Source organism: Equus caballus, chromosome 12 (assembly GCF_041296265.1).
Source record: "Equus caballus isolate H_3958 breed thoroughbred chromosome 12, TB-T2T, whole genome shotgun sequence".
In the NCBI taxonomy this organism is placed as follows: Eukaryota; Metazoa; Chordata; class Mammalia; order Perissodactyla; family Equidae; genus Equus; species Equus caballus.
The window spans coordinates 2,675,322-2,690,295 of record NC_091695.1 but is presented as its reverse complement, the minus strand read 5'-3'; the positions used below and the strand labels follow the sequence as shown (position 1 = coordinate 2,690,295).

Genomic DNA, 14,974 nt, shown 5'->3' with positions numbered 1-14,974 from the left:
CCACCGGACGGTGGGACGCTGTGCGCCTAGGCTGGGACGCGGGGGAAGGAGACAAAGTGCCACTAGAGTTGAACCGCTTACCTACCGGACGGCATTTTTTGGTTTGTATCATTTCACCCCTTAGAAATAAACCTGCCATGAGCTTCTCTGTGAAGGTTTTTGGGTGAACTGAAATTTTGCTGCCCAGCAAATATCACGGGCAGTGAAGGTGTGAAAATGAGCCCGCCTCCAGGATCTCACGAGGAAACGCCACATGGGTTGGAGGTTGAAAGGGCGAAACAGGGCAGAGAGAGTCAACCTAACACCGTATCTTGGATCTGAGCCATTTCCTGAGGAAAGGTCCGTTCCTTAACGCGCGGCACAGGTGCTGGGGACGGGGGAGGGACGGGGATCACCACACTGAATAAAACACTGCCGGAACGCATCTGGACAGGAGACCCCTGACCTTTAACCTGTCACGAGCCCTCTGTTCTTCGTCTCCAGAGAACGTTAATTACACAGAGATCCACACCGATCGAGCGGGTCCCCTGAATGAACTGGATTTCCCCTTGAATTAAGAAGAAACTGACGGTTTGCTGTGGACCCCAATTAGTTGCGAATCAACAGACCGCCTCAGTTTCTCATGGGAATATTAGCGCAGAATCCCCAGCTGAAACGATCACGGAATCCCCTGAATCCGAAGGGAGCACGGAAACGTCAGTGTGCTCCTGGCCTTCCCATCGCTTCTCCAGGTCCCACTGAAATAAGGAATATTCAGTCGAAGAGCAAAGGGAAACTTTCTGAAGCTCGTCTTAATGTCGGAGCCACAGACGCTTCCCGCGCTTCCGTCTTCGGTTAGGAACAGAGAGAGGAATCATCACGCATGTCAGGGAAATACTCCAATGACCCTCAAGTTGGGGTGGGCGGTCTGTCTTGGATACCACGGGCTCACCTCTGCTGTACAAACTGTTCCAGCGGCATTCGATTTTCTGGAAGACTTTTCCGATTGATTTACGTTGTGAACCACACGCCCTCCTCAGCCTTTCTCCGAGCTGGGAGGCAGGCCAATTCGGGGAACCCGCGTGAGGCCTGAGTCAAGTCGGTCCCTGACCTGGGCGGCTGGCTGTGAGGAGGCCCGGAGTCCAGAGCTCTTGTGTGCGAGAGCCTCACCGGGGGACTCTGGGCACAGTCAGACCCTAGCCAAGGGTCCCAGTGAGGAGGCCCGGCCCCAGAAAAAGGTCTTTCTTGGACTTCAGAAGAAGAAAGCGGTTTCAACGGTTGAGAAAGACTTGAAAGATCATTTTGGTGGCTGCTGAGAGAGCTCCTCTGAAGCCAGTTCTTCTGCGATCGCACATATTCATGAACCGGGAACACGGTCGTCACGTTAAGCTCCTAAGAACAACGTCTACCTTAATTCTTTGGGTGTCAGGAAGCTTACCTTACTGTCAAGTAAAAGAGTACCCCCCCGTAGGTGTGTGTACGTGTGGCCGTGTGACAACCATCAAATCGGACATCTAAGCACTACCTGTCCAGCAGGTCAGAAAAATTAACCTGTGGATCGAAAACGACAACCCCTAAGCGAACCCCCACTTCTCACTGAAAAAGGGATGCCCGATGATGTCGCCAGGGAATTCCTCTAGGGCTCCAAGGGCCCTCTTTCTGCAGCTTCAGGCACGACTTGAGGCTCCGGGGGCCCGCAGCGGGCGGGAGGGGGAAGGCAAGACCAACTCTGAGAAAGAGAACACGTGGAGGGCAAACCTGGGAGGCCAGAAAGGGGGCTACTTGAGACTGGACTCCAACCCCCGGGCCACGGACCCGGCCCCAACGTCCGCTCTCAACAGCAGCACTTCAGCTCACTGGAGCCGGGCCCGGCTTCGGGCGGGGCCACACAGCCGTCCAAACTCTGGAAACCGAAGACGGTCTCTCTTGGGCGGAATGAGAAGAAACAGGGTCAAGACGACAGAAAAGCTTAGAGAGAACGAGAATGTGCTTAGTTCTCTGGTTGCAAAGTACCGAATCGGTCGGTGCAAATGCGTCCACGCCTGCGGTAGGTATGGGCGTGTGTGTGTGTCTGGGTGTGTGTGGCCAGCACGTCCCCTAAGTCTTGCTGAAGGCTTTCTCACTTCACGAGTAGAAACGCGACTAACATGAAACACGTTACTGGGAGGTGCGGTCACTTGAATTCTGGTTATGCTGATGTTGAGTAAGAAACGATTAGTTTCCATTTTGGGGTGAGTCGTCCTGAGTGAAGATGGCAAAGGTGGATCGAAACAAGAACAACGCTCATATTCAAAGCCAAATAAGCGTAAAATAAAGCGGGACTTCCAGACTGACGAAACCCAAAGCTTGTTACGTGGACAAATGGAGTGGAGACTGGCACAACATCGACGAACCTGGCGGGCGTTACGCTCAAGGGAACAAGCCAGGCAGGGGAAGACAGATACCGCCTGGGCTCACTTAACACGTGAACTCCAAACACGACCAGAGAAAGGTCAGTTCACAGACACGGAGAGTACTAAAGTGGTGGCCAGTGGCTGTGGAGCGGGAGGGAGAGGGAGAGGCAGGTCAAAGGGGACCAACTCTCAGCCCTGAGATCAAGGAGCTCTGAGGATCTCACGTCTGACGCGGTGAGCAGAGTCGAGAACGCCGCACTGTAGGACTGACATCAGCTAAGAGGGCAGCACTTCAGTGCCCTCGCACGCACACACAGAGTCAACAAGTGAGGCGGAAACAACAATCGGAGTTGAGGACAGAGGAGAGTGAGGGTGTGAGTCCCCGGGAACTAGACCGAATTCCTGGGAGAGCTGCAGACTTCTTGCAAAGGCCCTGAGACAGGTGGCTTCGAACCAAGAATCCAGGAGACGCAAGGAACCGGGCGACAGCCGGCTTCCAGGGGGAAGAAACAGAAAACCGGCTAAGGTCTAGAAGGCCCGGGAGGGTGGAGGGAGGCAGTTGGAGGCCAGTTGGTGGCGCAGGGGCTGGGGTCCAATCGCCTGCCCTCCTCTCGCCTGCCCCACCCCCCCTCAGGAGCCCCCGTGACACGGCCACGGTTCCATGATGAGGGCGTGGGGTTCTAATCTCCAAGTCACTCCCAGCGCTCAGTTGCCTGAGAGTAGGACCAGATCCGAGATATGGAAACTCCTATCTTGCGTCTACAAAGCATCGCCGCTACCTGCTTCAGCTCCAGTGCCGCCTCCTGGGTGATTGGGACCATCCTCCGCATCCTGTACGGACTGGGGCTCTTCCTCCTGTTCTTCCCCCCCCGCAAGAGGCATTTGCCCTCACGACCACCTGGCAACAGGAGAAACGTCAGGAAGGTAAGACATCCTGGACCCAGACCCACCCCAAGACGAGTCTCTCTCCTCTTTGACTGGGATTGCCGCTTCTCTGAATCAACTGGAGGGACTCCAGGGATGGGAAAGAACGGAACACCGTCCTTCTAGACACAAGCCAGGTTGCGTGGGCAGGGGGGAGAGCGGGCACAAGGATTTCGGTCCGAAGACCTCCGAGCAGGAGTCCCGGTGTGGTAGAGGGCTCCAGGGAAAGGCCCCCGAGGCCAGCGACCAGTGGCCACGGACGGGAGGCCGAGTGGGGTCTGTGGGAAGACAGGCCCTGAGCACCGCTTCCCCAGCCACCTCCCCGGGGCAGGTGTCTCAGGCGGGCCTTTTCTCTGTCGTGCTCGATCTGAGGGCACAGCTCAGCCCCCGAGAGCCTCTGGGCAGGACCTGGAGTGGGGCTGTAGCCTCAGGAAGCAGAGTCCTCCCTGAGGAAGCTCACAAGATCCTGTACCTCTGAGAAGGCGCGTGCACGCGCTTCTTGAGCAGAGGAACAGCGACGGAAGAGGCACGCTGGTCCCACACGGGGACCTGCTTACGATCCTCAGAGAAGGAAGACAGCACACGTCCATTCTGGGTTCAGTTGTCCACTTCCAAAGGAAGTAAAAGGGAAGAGACGCCCCAGAGCCCCAGGAGTTCAGGGTAGGCGGTCATCCTGCTCACAAACGCTGCGCGTCTGCGGCTGGTCCAGAGAGAGGACGGGGAGCCTTGGGGCTCAGACCCCGCAGTTTCTTGTTTTTTCTCTCATTTCAGCGTCAAGTGGAGCCGAGAGGGAGGAGCAGCAGGAGCAGGAAGAAAAGGGGAGCTTGGAAAGGTAAGCTGCTGCCATTCAGCCCTGTGCCCCAGAGCTGGCCTCCACCTCCTGTCCCTGAGCGCCCGGCTCCGTGGGCTCGAGGAGGCCAGGGACAGAGCCTGTCCCTCAGGAGACAGAGCCCTCCGCGAGGCTCCCGGGAAGGAGAGGAAAACCTGAGTCCTTGCCAGATTCTGTGCGCGGAACTAAGGCCCAGGCCGGCAGGCGTCCGCAACAGGCTGTTGCCCAGCAGGGGCACGTGGGCTGTGGTGGAGGTTGAAGCACTCGGTCCACGACAAACCTCAACCCATCAGCAGCCTTGCCATCCCCGTCAGGGATCCCGTGGCCTTGGGCACTGGTGCCTGGGCTCCAGAGTCTGACCTCAAACGGTCTGCCCTAAAGGCACACTGCACGCAGCCTCCTGCCAGAGCCCTCGGCCCCCGCCTTCACCGCTGTGACCCGGTGCCCTCATTTCTAGTTTACAGAGCTGGCCGGAAGGACCTGGCAGAAGTGGGGGGCCCGAGGTCCCTTTCGCCAAGGTAAGGAAAATTGCCCTTCTCTCCTGGGCTTCTTCCTCGCAGAGGCTCTGACGTGCCCCAGGGCTACAGGCAGCTTGGGGCTGAGCTGGGAGGGGAGCCACGGGCCAGGGGGTGGCAAGAGGCCTGGGGGGAGGGACAGCAGGAGAATTCGGTCCAGTGAAGGGAGGGCCAGGGAGGGCCGTGGCTCTCAAGGGGCCACCCGCACCTGGCCTGGCCCGGCCCGGCCTGCCCTGCCCCGGCCCGGCCCGGCCCGGCCCGGCCCGGCCCTGCCCTGCCCTGCCCGGCCCTGCCCGGCCCTGCCGTCCCAGGGCCCTCTGCTCCCGGCTACAGCTTGTGCATCTTGTTTCCCGCAGCTCCCCGGGGAGGCTGTCTTGTAAGGGGTGCTCCCATCGCTTCGCATCTCAAGACTCCCCTGGGGAGGCGTGCAAGACAGCGTCTGCTACAGTCCGCCAGCCACGCGGGAAGCCCGCGCAAGGTGCTCCTCTCACCACGACTCCAGCACTTTCCCTGGCTCTTCTCACCCAGCGCACTCGACCTTGGGCCTCCACCCTGCCAGCAGAACCGCCCTCGGCCCTGACCACCACTCCACTACGCCCCGTGGCCACGAGCTCGGCTCCAGCTCACTCGTCTTGGCCGTTTCCCAACTCAGGCCACGGCCGCGGGAGCTGTCGCCTTCAAACGTTCCCCTCCCGGTGGAACACGATCCAGGCCTGGTTCTTCCCCTTGCCGTCGCGCTTCGGGTCCCAGCAAGGGCCCCTGTCCTGCCTCCCACCAGCGGCCTCCTTCTGGGGAGGCCCCACAAACAGGGAGGGAGAGACCGACAGCCCCTCACTTGCCAGCCCTGACGCCCAGAAGCTGCTCGAGACAGACATCACGGAAAGCGTGCCCACGGAGGTCTGGGGAGAAGAGCAAGACGACCCACGCCCTCCTCACATGCTCCAAGCACACACGATCACGTCTGGGCTGAATTTCCGCTGGGGCCTACCCCTCCTGTCCTTGGGGCCTGCGGCTCCGAAAGCATGTGAGGCTCAACCCTCGGCCCTTCCACGGTCCCCTCTGCCCCCCGCAGCCACCTGGGATGCTGGGGCCCCCTCGCAAGCTGACTCGGCACGCTTCGCGGGAGAACCTCTTGAGCCTCCTCCGGGTGACCAGGTCTCAGCTCTGACGACAAAACCATCAGTTCCCAGGCTGGCCCGTCCCCTCCCTGCTCCCTCACCTGTGTGTGAGGAAAATCACAAGGCCCTGGGAGGGACCCTACCTGGCCATGGCAGAGGGCCCTCAGAAGCCTCTCTCTCGGGACAGGAGGGCCGGCCGCCTTCTCCAACCTCCCCACGCAGCCTCTCAGAGAGCGAAGGGCGGGGTGGGACCTTCGTGGGGGCCGAGCGAGGCCGTCGGGGGCCGACTTCAGGCTCCCCAGCGGCCAGGGAAGAGCCTCGGCAGGAGAGTAGGGCTGGGGCCTCACCAGAGCCCTGCCGTGGGGTGGCAACACCGGACGGGGAGTCAGGGTCCCAGTCTCGGAGCCAGGTCGGGGACATGGGAGACACCCTCGAGACCAAACCCCTCCGGCCCCGGCCTGCCAAGGAAGAGGAGCCTCACGACGGCCCTCTCAGAAAAATGTGGAGACGCCTCCTGCCCTGCCTGAGGCCCAACAAGGAGGAAGCGCGAGAGGATCCCCTCGCCAAGGCAAGCCCGCCTCGGCCACCGCCCAGAGCCGGGCACGGGTCACACACAGCTCGGCGTCGGATGGCGGGGCTGTTCAGGCGCCATCGACAGTGACATCCTGTGTCTGCGTCCTGGGAGGGAAACCGAGGCTGGCCGAGAACTTCCGGCCTCCCAGCAGAAGCATCGCGAAACCCACCTCAGGCCTGGCGAGCCGGACATACCTGTCACCACGACGTGCCCTCCTCCCCAGAGCAGAGGAGAACAATCGCAGAGGACAGCCCCCAGCCCACCTCCAGGCACCACAACTGTCCCGATACGAGGGAATGGATCAGAGCAGCCATGGCGACCGGACCTCGCCATCCAGGCAGCCGCGCTCCCCGGCCAAACCCTGCCAGCCTGGGCTGAGGGTGGCAGCTGCCTCAGCCAATCCATTACCCGCCATGCTGTCCTCAGATCTGCGTCTCCCGGGATGAGCAGACTGTGCCTCACACCCCTTTCCTCGTAGGAACGCTTCTCTCCCCGAATGGGCAAGCGGACGAACAGAAAACCTGCTTCTTCTCCTTATCCCACCCTCCGTGCTAACGCCGTCCTCCTACCCGAGTTTTCCCCCAATACACTTGTTTTCTCCTTAGAGGTCGTGGCTTCTGTCTGTGCCCTGCTAGGGGGAAAAACGGGCTCAGGCTCCGCCCTTCCTGAGCGTCTGCTTTGGCTTCCAGAAGGGACAGGGCCACGGGGGGGGGGGGGGGGGGGCTGGGGGGGGGGGGAGGCCGACGGCAGCGTGGCTCACCCGCCCTCGCCCCAGCTCCCCCATTGCACCTCAAGTCCCCATCACACCGTCCTCCCAAAAACACACGGAAGCTTTGGGCTCCTTCCAGAGGAGCGAAACCTCTAAGACCCCAAGCCCACGATGGGCCCCGCCTGTCCTCTCCTGCGTTCTCTGGCCCTTGAACTTGTGGGGCTGTAGGGAGGGGCTTTGCAGAGGCTCCAGCGAGTGTCGAGACGGGCTCACAGGTCACAGAGTGGGGAGGGGAGTGTGGGGCAGTGCTGGCCCTGAGTCCGGAGGGCGAGGAAGCTTGCCCCGCCCCCCCACCCCTGGGCTCTTGGTGGGAATAGGTGAGGACGCCGCCCCGGGAGCTTCTTCTCTCCCTGCTGAAGCTGCCACGGAGATGGGCCTGCGCATCCCTCTCGGCCCAGCGTCCCCGTCCCTCCGTGCTTGTCACAGTCGGGAGCAGCAGCGACAAGGATGGCTGCGCTCCCGGCTCCGAGGGCGGGCGGGTGGGGAGCACGCAGGCTGCCGTGGGCCCTCACCCCTCTGCCCAGAGGAGCTCAGAGCCCTGCTCTCCTGCACCTGCCTTCTCCTCCTGGGGAACGGAGCCGGGGCTGAGCGCGTGGGGTCACCACCGGACGGTGGGACGCTGTGCGCCTAGGCTGGGACGCGGGGGAAGGAGACAAAGTGCCACTAGAGTTGAACCGCTTACCTACCGGACGGCATTTTTTGGTTTGTATCATTTCACCCCTTAGAAATAAACCTGCCATGAGCTTCTCTGTGAAGGTTTTTGGGTGAACTGAAATTTTGCTGCCCAGCAAATATCACGGGCAGTGAAGGTGTGAAAATGAGCCCGCCTCCAGGATCTCACGAGGAAACGCCACATGGGTTGGAGGTTGAAAGGGCGAAACAGGGCAGAGAGAGTCAACCTAACACCGTATCTTGGATCTGAGCCATTTCCTGAGGAAAGGTCCGTTCCTTAACGCGCGGCACAGGTGCTGGGGACGGGGGAGGGACGGGGATCACCACACTGAATAAAACACTGCCGGAACGCATCTGGACAGGAGACCCCTGACCTTTAACCTGTCACGAGCCCTCTGTTCTTCGTCTCCAGAGAACGTTAATTACACAGAGATCCACACCGATCGAGCGGGTCCCCTGAATGAACTGGATTTCCCCTTGAATTAAGAAGAAACTGACGGTTTGCTGTGGACCCCAATTAGTTGTGAATCAACAGACCGCCTCAGTTTCTCATGGGAATATTAGCGCAGAATCCCCAGCTGAAACGATCACGGAATCCCCTGAATCCGAAGGGAGCACGGAAACGTCAGTGTGCTCCTGGCCTTCCCATCGCTTCTCCAGGTCCCACTGAAATAAGGAATATTCAGTCGAAGAGCAAAGGGAAACTTTCTGAAGCTCGTCTTAATGTCGGAGCCACAGACGCTTCCCGCGCTTCCGTCTTCGGTTAGGAACAGAGAGAGGAATCATCACGCATGTCAGGGAAATACTCCAATGACCCTCAAGTTGGGGTGGGCGGTCTGTCTTGGATACCACGGGCTCACCTCTGCTGTACAAACTGTTCCAGCGGCATTCGATTTTCTGGAAGACTTTTCCGATTGATTTACGTTGTGAACCACACGCCCTCCTCAGCCTTTCTCCGAGCTGGGAGGCAGGCCAATTCGGGGAACCCGCGTGAGGCCTGAGTCAAGTCGGTCCCTGACCTGGGCGGCTGGCTGTGAGGAGGCCCGGAGTCCAGAGCTCTTGTGTGCGAGAGCCTCACCGGGGGACTCTGGGCACAGTCAGACCCTAGCCAAGGGTCCCAGTGAGGAGGCCCGGCCCCAGAAAAAGGTCTTTCTTGGACTTCAGAAGAAGAAAGCGGTTTCAACGGTTGAGAAAGACTTGAAAGATCATTTTGGTGGCTGCTGAGAGAGCTCCTCTGAAGCCAGTTCTTCTGCGATCGCACATATTCATGAACCGGGAACACGGTCGTCACGTTAAGCTCCTAAGAACAACGTCTACCTTAATTCTTTGGGTGTCAGGAAGCTTACCTTACTGTCAAGTAAAAGAGTACCCCCCCGTAGGTGTGTGTACGTGTGGCCGTGTGACAACCATCAAATCGGACATCTAAGCACTACCTGTCCAGCAGGTCAGAAAAATTAACCTGTGGATCGAAAACGACAACCCCTAAGCGAACCCCCACTTCTCACTGAAAAAGGGATGCCCGATGATGTCGCCAGGGAATTCCTCTAGGGCTCCAAGGGCCCTCTTTCTGCAGCTTCAGGCACGACTTGAGGCTCCGGGGGCCCGCAGCGGGCGGGAGGGGGAAGGCAAGACCAACTCTGAGAAAGAGAACACGTGGAGGGCAAACCTGGGAGGCCAGAAAGGGGGCTACTTGAGACTGGACTCCAACCCCCGGGCCACGGACCCGGCCCCAACGTCCGCTCTCAACAGCAGCACTTCAGCTCACTGGAGCCGGGCCCGGCTTCGGGCGGGGCCACACAGCCGTCCAAACTCTGGAAACCGAAGACGGTCTCTCTTGGGCGGAATGAGAAGAAACAGGGTCAAGACGACAGAAAAGCTTAGAGAGAACGAGAATGTGCTTAGTTCTCTGGTTGCAAAGTACCGAATCGGTCGGTGCAAATGCGTCCACGCCTGCGGTAGGTATGGGCGTGTGTGTGTGTCTGGGTGTGTGTGGCCAGCACGTCCCCTAAGTCTTGCTGAAGGCTTTCTCACTTCACGAGTAGAAACGCGACTAACATGAAACACGTTACTGGGAGGTGCGGTCACTTGAATTCTGGTTATGCTGATGTTGAGTAAGAAACGATTAGTTTCCATTTTGGGGTGAGTCGTCCTGAGTGAAGATGGCAAAGGTGGATCGAAACAAGAACAACGCTCATATTCAAAGCCAAATAAGCGTAAAATAAAGCGGGACTTCCAGACTGACGAAACCCAAAGCTTGTTACGTGGACAAATGGAGTGGAGACTGGCACAACATCGACGAACCTGGCGGGCGTTACGCTCAAGGGAACAAGCCAGGCAGGGGAAGACAGATACCGCCTGGGCTCACTTAACACGTGAACTCCAAACACGACCAGAGAAAGGTCAGTTCACAGACACGGAGAGTACTAAAGTGGTGGCCAGTGGCTGTGGAGCGGGAGGGAGAGGGAGAGGCAGGTCAAAGGGGACCAACTCTCAGCCCTGAGATCAAGGAGCTCTGAGGATCTCACGTCTGACGCGGTGAGCAGAGTCGAGAACGCCGCACTGTAGGACTGACATCAGCTAAGAGGGCAGCACTTCAGTGCCCTCGCACGCACACACAGAGTCAACAAGTGAGGCGGAAACAACAATCGGAGTTGAGGACAGAGGAGAGTGAGGGTGTGAGTCCCCGGGAACTAGACCGAATTCCTGGGAGAGCTGCAGACTTCTTGCAAAGGCCCTGAGACAGGTGGCTTCGAACCAAGAATCCAGGAGACGCAAGGAACCGGGCGACAGCCGGCTTCCAGGGGGAAGAAACAGAAAACCGGCTAAGGTCTAGAAGGCCCGGGAGGGTGGAGGGAGGCAGTTGGAGGCCAGTTGGTGGCGCAGGGGCTGGGGTCCAATCGCCTGCCCTCCTCTCGCCTGCCCCACCCCCCCTCAGGAGCCCCCGTGACACGGCCACGGTTCCATGATGAGGGCGTGGGGTTCTAATCTCCAAGTCACTCCCAGCGCTCAGTTGCCTGAGAGTAGGACCAGATCCGAGATATGGAAACTCCTATCTTGCGTCTACAAAGCATCGCCGCTACCTGCTTCAGCTCCAGTGCCGCCTCCTGGGTGATTGGGACCATCCTCCGCATCCTGTACGGACTGGGGCTCTTCCTCCTGTTCTTCCCCCCCCGCAAGAGGCATTTGCCCTCACGACCACCTGGCAACAGGAGAAACGTCAGGAAGGTAAGACATCCTGGACCCAGACCCACCCCAAGACGAGTCTCTCTCCTCTTTGACTGGGATTGCCGCTTCTCTGAATCAACTGGAGGGACTCCAGGGATGGGAAAGAACGGAACACCGTCCTTCTAGACACAAGCCAGGTTGCGTGGGCAGGGGGGAGAGCGGGCACAAGGATTTCGGTCCGAAGACCTCCGAGCAGGAGTCCCGGTGTGGTAGAGGGCTCCAGGGAAAGGCCCCCGAGGCCAGCGACCAGTGGCCACGGACGGGAGGCCGAGTGGGGTCTGTGGGGAGACAGGCCCTGAGCACCGCTTCCCCAGCCACCTCCCCGGGGCAGGTGTCTCAGGCGGGCCTTTTCTCTGTCGTGCTCGATCTGAGGGCACAGCTCAGCCCCCGAGAGCCTCTGGGCAGGACCTGGAGTGGGGCTGTAGCCTCAGGAAGCAGAGTCCTCCCTGAGGAAGCTCACAAGATCCTGTACCTCTGAGAAGGCGCGTGCACGCGCTTCTTGAGCAGAGGAACAGCGACGGAAGAGGCACGCTGGTCCCACACGGGGACCTGCTTACGATCCTCAGAGAAGGAAGACAGCACACGTCCATTCTGGGTTCAGTTGTCCACTTCCAAAGGAAGTAAAAGGGAAGAGACGCCCCAGAGCCCCAGGAGTTCAGGGTAGGCGGTCATCCTGCTCACAAACGCTGCGCGTCTGCGGCTGGTCCAGAGAGAGGACGGGGAGCCTTGGGGCTCAGACCCCGCAGTTTCTTGTTTTTTCTCTCATTTCAGCGTCAAGTGGAGCCGAGAGGGAGGAGCAGCAGGAGCAGGAAGAAAAGGGGAGCTTGGAAAGGTAAGCTGCTGCCATTCAGCCCTGTGCCCCAGAGCTGGCCTCCACCTCCTGTCCCTGAGCGCCCGGCTCCGTGGGCTCGAGGAGGCCAGGGACAGAGCCTGTCCCTCAGGAGACAGAGCCCTCCGCGAGGCTCCCGGGAAGGAGAGGAAAACCTGAGTCCTTGCCAGATTCTGTGCGCGGAACTAAGGCCCAGGCCGGCAGGCGTCCGCAACAGGCTGTTGCCCAGCAGGGGCACGTGGGCTGTGGTGGAGGTTGAAGCACTCGGTCCACGACAAACCTCAACCCATCAGCAGCCTTGCCATCCCCGTCAGGGATCCCGTGGCCTTGGGCACTGGTGCCTGGGCTCCAGAGTCTGACCTCAAACGGTCTGCCCTAAAGGCACACTGCACGCAGCCTCCTGCCAGAGCCCTCGGCCCCCGCCTTCACCGCTGTGACCCGGTGCCCTCATTTCTAGTTTACAGAGCTGGCCGGAAGGACCTGGCAGAAGTGGGGGGCCCGAGGTCCCTTTCGCCAAGGTAAGGAAAATTGCCCTTCTCTCCTGGGCTTCTTCCTCGCAGAGGCTCTGACGTGCCCCAGGGCTACAGGCAGCTTGGGGCTGAGCTGGGAGGGGAGCCACGGGCCAGGGGGTGGCAAGAGGCCTGGGGGGAGGGACAGCAGGAGAATTCGGTCCAGTGAAGGGAGGGCCAGGGAGGGCCGTGGCTCTCAAGGGGCCACCCGCACCTGGCCTGGCCCGGCCCGGCCTGCCCTGCCCCGGCCCGGCCCGGCCCGGCCCGGCCCGGCCCGGCCCTGCCCTGCCCTGCCCGGCCCTGCCCGGCCCTGCCGTCCCAGGGCCCTCTGCTCCCGGCTACAGCTTGTGCATCTTGTTTCCCGCAGCTCCCCGGGGAGGCTGTCTTGTAAGGGGTGCTCCCATCGCTTCGCATCTCAAGACTCCCCTGGGGAGGCGTGCAAGACAGCGTCTGCTACAGTCCGCCAGCCACGCGGGAAGCCCGCGCAAGGTGCTCCTCTCACCACGACTCCAGCACTTTCCCTGGCTCTTCTCACCCAGCGCACTCGACCTTGGGCCTCCACCCTGCCAGCAGAACCGCCCTCGGCCCTGACCACCACTCCACTACGCCCCGTGGCCACGAGCTCGGCTCCAGCTCACTCGTCTTGGCCGTTTCCCAACTCAGGCCACGGCCGCGGGAGCTGTCGCCTTCAAACGTTCCCCTCCCGGTGGAACACGATCCAGGCCTGGTTCTTCCCCTTGCCGTCGCGCTTCGGGTCCCAGCAAGGGCCCCTGTCCTGCCTCCCACCAGCGGCCTCCTTCTGGGGAGGCCCCACAAACAGGGAGGGAGAGACCGACAGCCCCTCACTTGCCAGCCCTGACGCCCAGAAGCTGCTCGAGACAGACATCACGGAAAGCGTGCCCACGGAGGTCTGGGGAGAAGAGCAAGACGACCCACGCCCTCCTCACATGCTCCAAGCACACACGATCACGTCTGGGCTGAATTTCCGCTGGGGCCTACCCCTCCTGTCCTTGGGGCCTGCGGCTCCGAAAGCATGTGAGGCTCAACCCTCGGCCCTTCCACGGTCCCCTCTGCCCCCCGCAGCCACCTGGGATGCTGGGGCCCCCTCGCAAGCTGACTCGGCACGCTTCGCGGGAGAACCTCTTGAGCCTCCTCCGGGTGACCAGGTCTCAGCTCTGACGACAAAACCATCAGTTCCCAGGCTGGCCCGTCCCCTCCCTGCTCCCTCACCTGTGTGTGAGGAAAATCACAAGGCCCTGGGAGGGACCCTACCTGGCCATGGCAGAGGGCCCTCAGAAGCCTCTCTCTCGGGACAGGAGGGCCGGCCGCCTTCTCCAACCTCCCCACGCAGCCTCTCAGAGAGCGAAGGGCGGGGTGGGACCTTCGTGGGGGCCGAGCGAGGCCGTCGGGGGCCGACTTCAGGCTCCCCAGCGGCCAGGGAAGAGCCTCGGCAGGAGAGTAGGGCTGGGGCCTCACCAGAGCCCTGCCGTGGGGTGGCAACACCGGACGGGGAGTCAGGGTCCCAGTCTCGGAGCCAGGTCGGGGACATGGGAGACACCCTCGAGACCAAACCCCTCCGGCCCCGGCCTGCCAAGGAAGAGGAGCCTCACGACGGCCCTCTCAGAAAAATGTGGAGACGCCTCCTGCCCTGCCTGAGGCCCAACAAGGAGGAAGCGCGAGAGGATCCCCTCGCCAAGGCAAGCCCGCCTCGGCCACCGCCCAGAGCCGGGCACGGGTCACACACAGCTCGGCGTCGGATGGCGGGGCTGTTCAGGCGCCATCGACAGTGACATCCTGTGTCTGCGTCCTGGGAGGGAAACCGAGGCTGGCCGAGAACTTCCGGCCTCCCAGCAGAAGCATCGCGAAACCCACCTCAGGCCTGGCGAGCCGGACATACCTGTCACCACGACGTGCCCTCCTCCCCAGAGCAGAGGAGAACAATCGCAGAGGACAGCCCCCAGCCCACCTCCAGGCACCACAACTGTCCCGATACGAGGGAATGGATCAGAGCAGCCATGGCGACCGGACCTCGCCATCCAGGCAGCCGCGCTCCCCGGCCAAACCCTGCCAGCCTGGGCTGAGGGTGGCAGCTGCCTCAGCCAATCCATTACCCGCCATGCTGTCCTCAGATCTGCGTCTCCCGGGATGAGCAGACTGTGCCTCACACCCCTTTCCTCGTAGGAACGCTTCTCTCCCCGAATGGGCAAGCGGACGAACAGAAAACCTGCTTCTTCTCCTTATCCCACCCTCCGTGCTAACGCCGTCCTCCTACCCGAGTTTTCCCCCAATACACTTGTTTTCTCCTTAGAGGTCGTGGCTTCTGTCTGTGCCCTGCTAGGGGGAAAAACGGGCTCAGGCTCCGCCCTTCCTGAGCGTCTGCTTTGGCTTCCAGAAGGGACAGGGCCACGGGGGGGGGGGGGGGGGGGGGGCTGGGGGGGGGGGAGGCCGACGGCAGCGTGGCTCACCCGCCCTCGCCCCAGCTCCCCCATTGCACCTCAAGTCCCCATCACACCGTCCTCCCAAAAACACACGGAAGCTTTGGGCTCCTTCCAGAGGAGCGAAACCTCTAAGACCCCAAGCCCACGATGGGCCCCGCCTGTCCTCTCCTGCGTTCTCTGGCCCTTGAACTTGTGGGGCT

General features: G+C 61.1%; 1 protein-coding gene across 17 annotated transcripts in view; it reads right to left on the bottom strand.

Moving 5' to 3' along the window:
* Positions 1-14,974, bottom strand: part of LDLRAD3 (low density lipoprotein receptor class A domain containing 3) — a 417,721-nt gene that overhangs the window by 245,110 nt on the left and 157,637 nt on the right. The gene's annotated exons all lie outside the window — the stretch shown is intronic.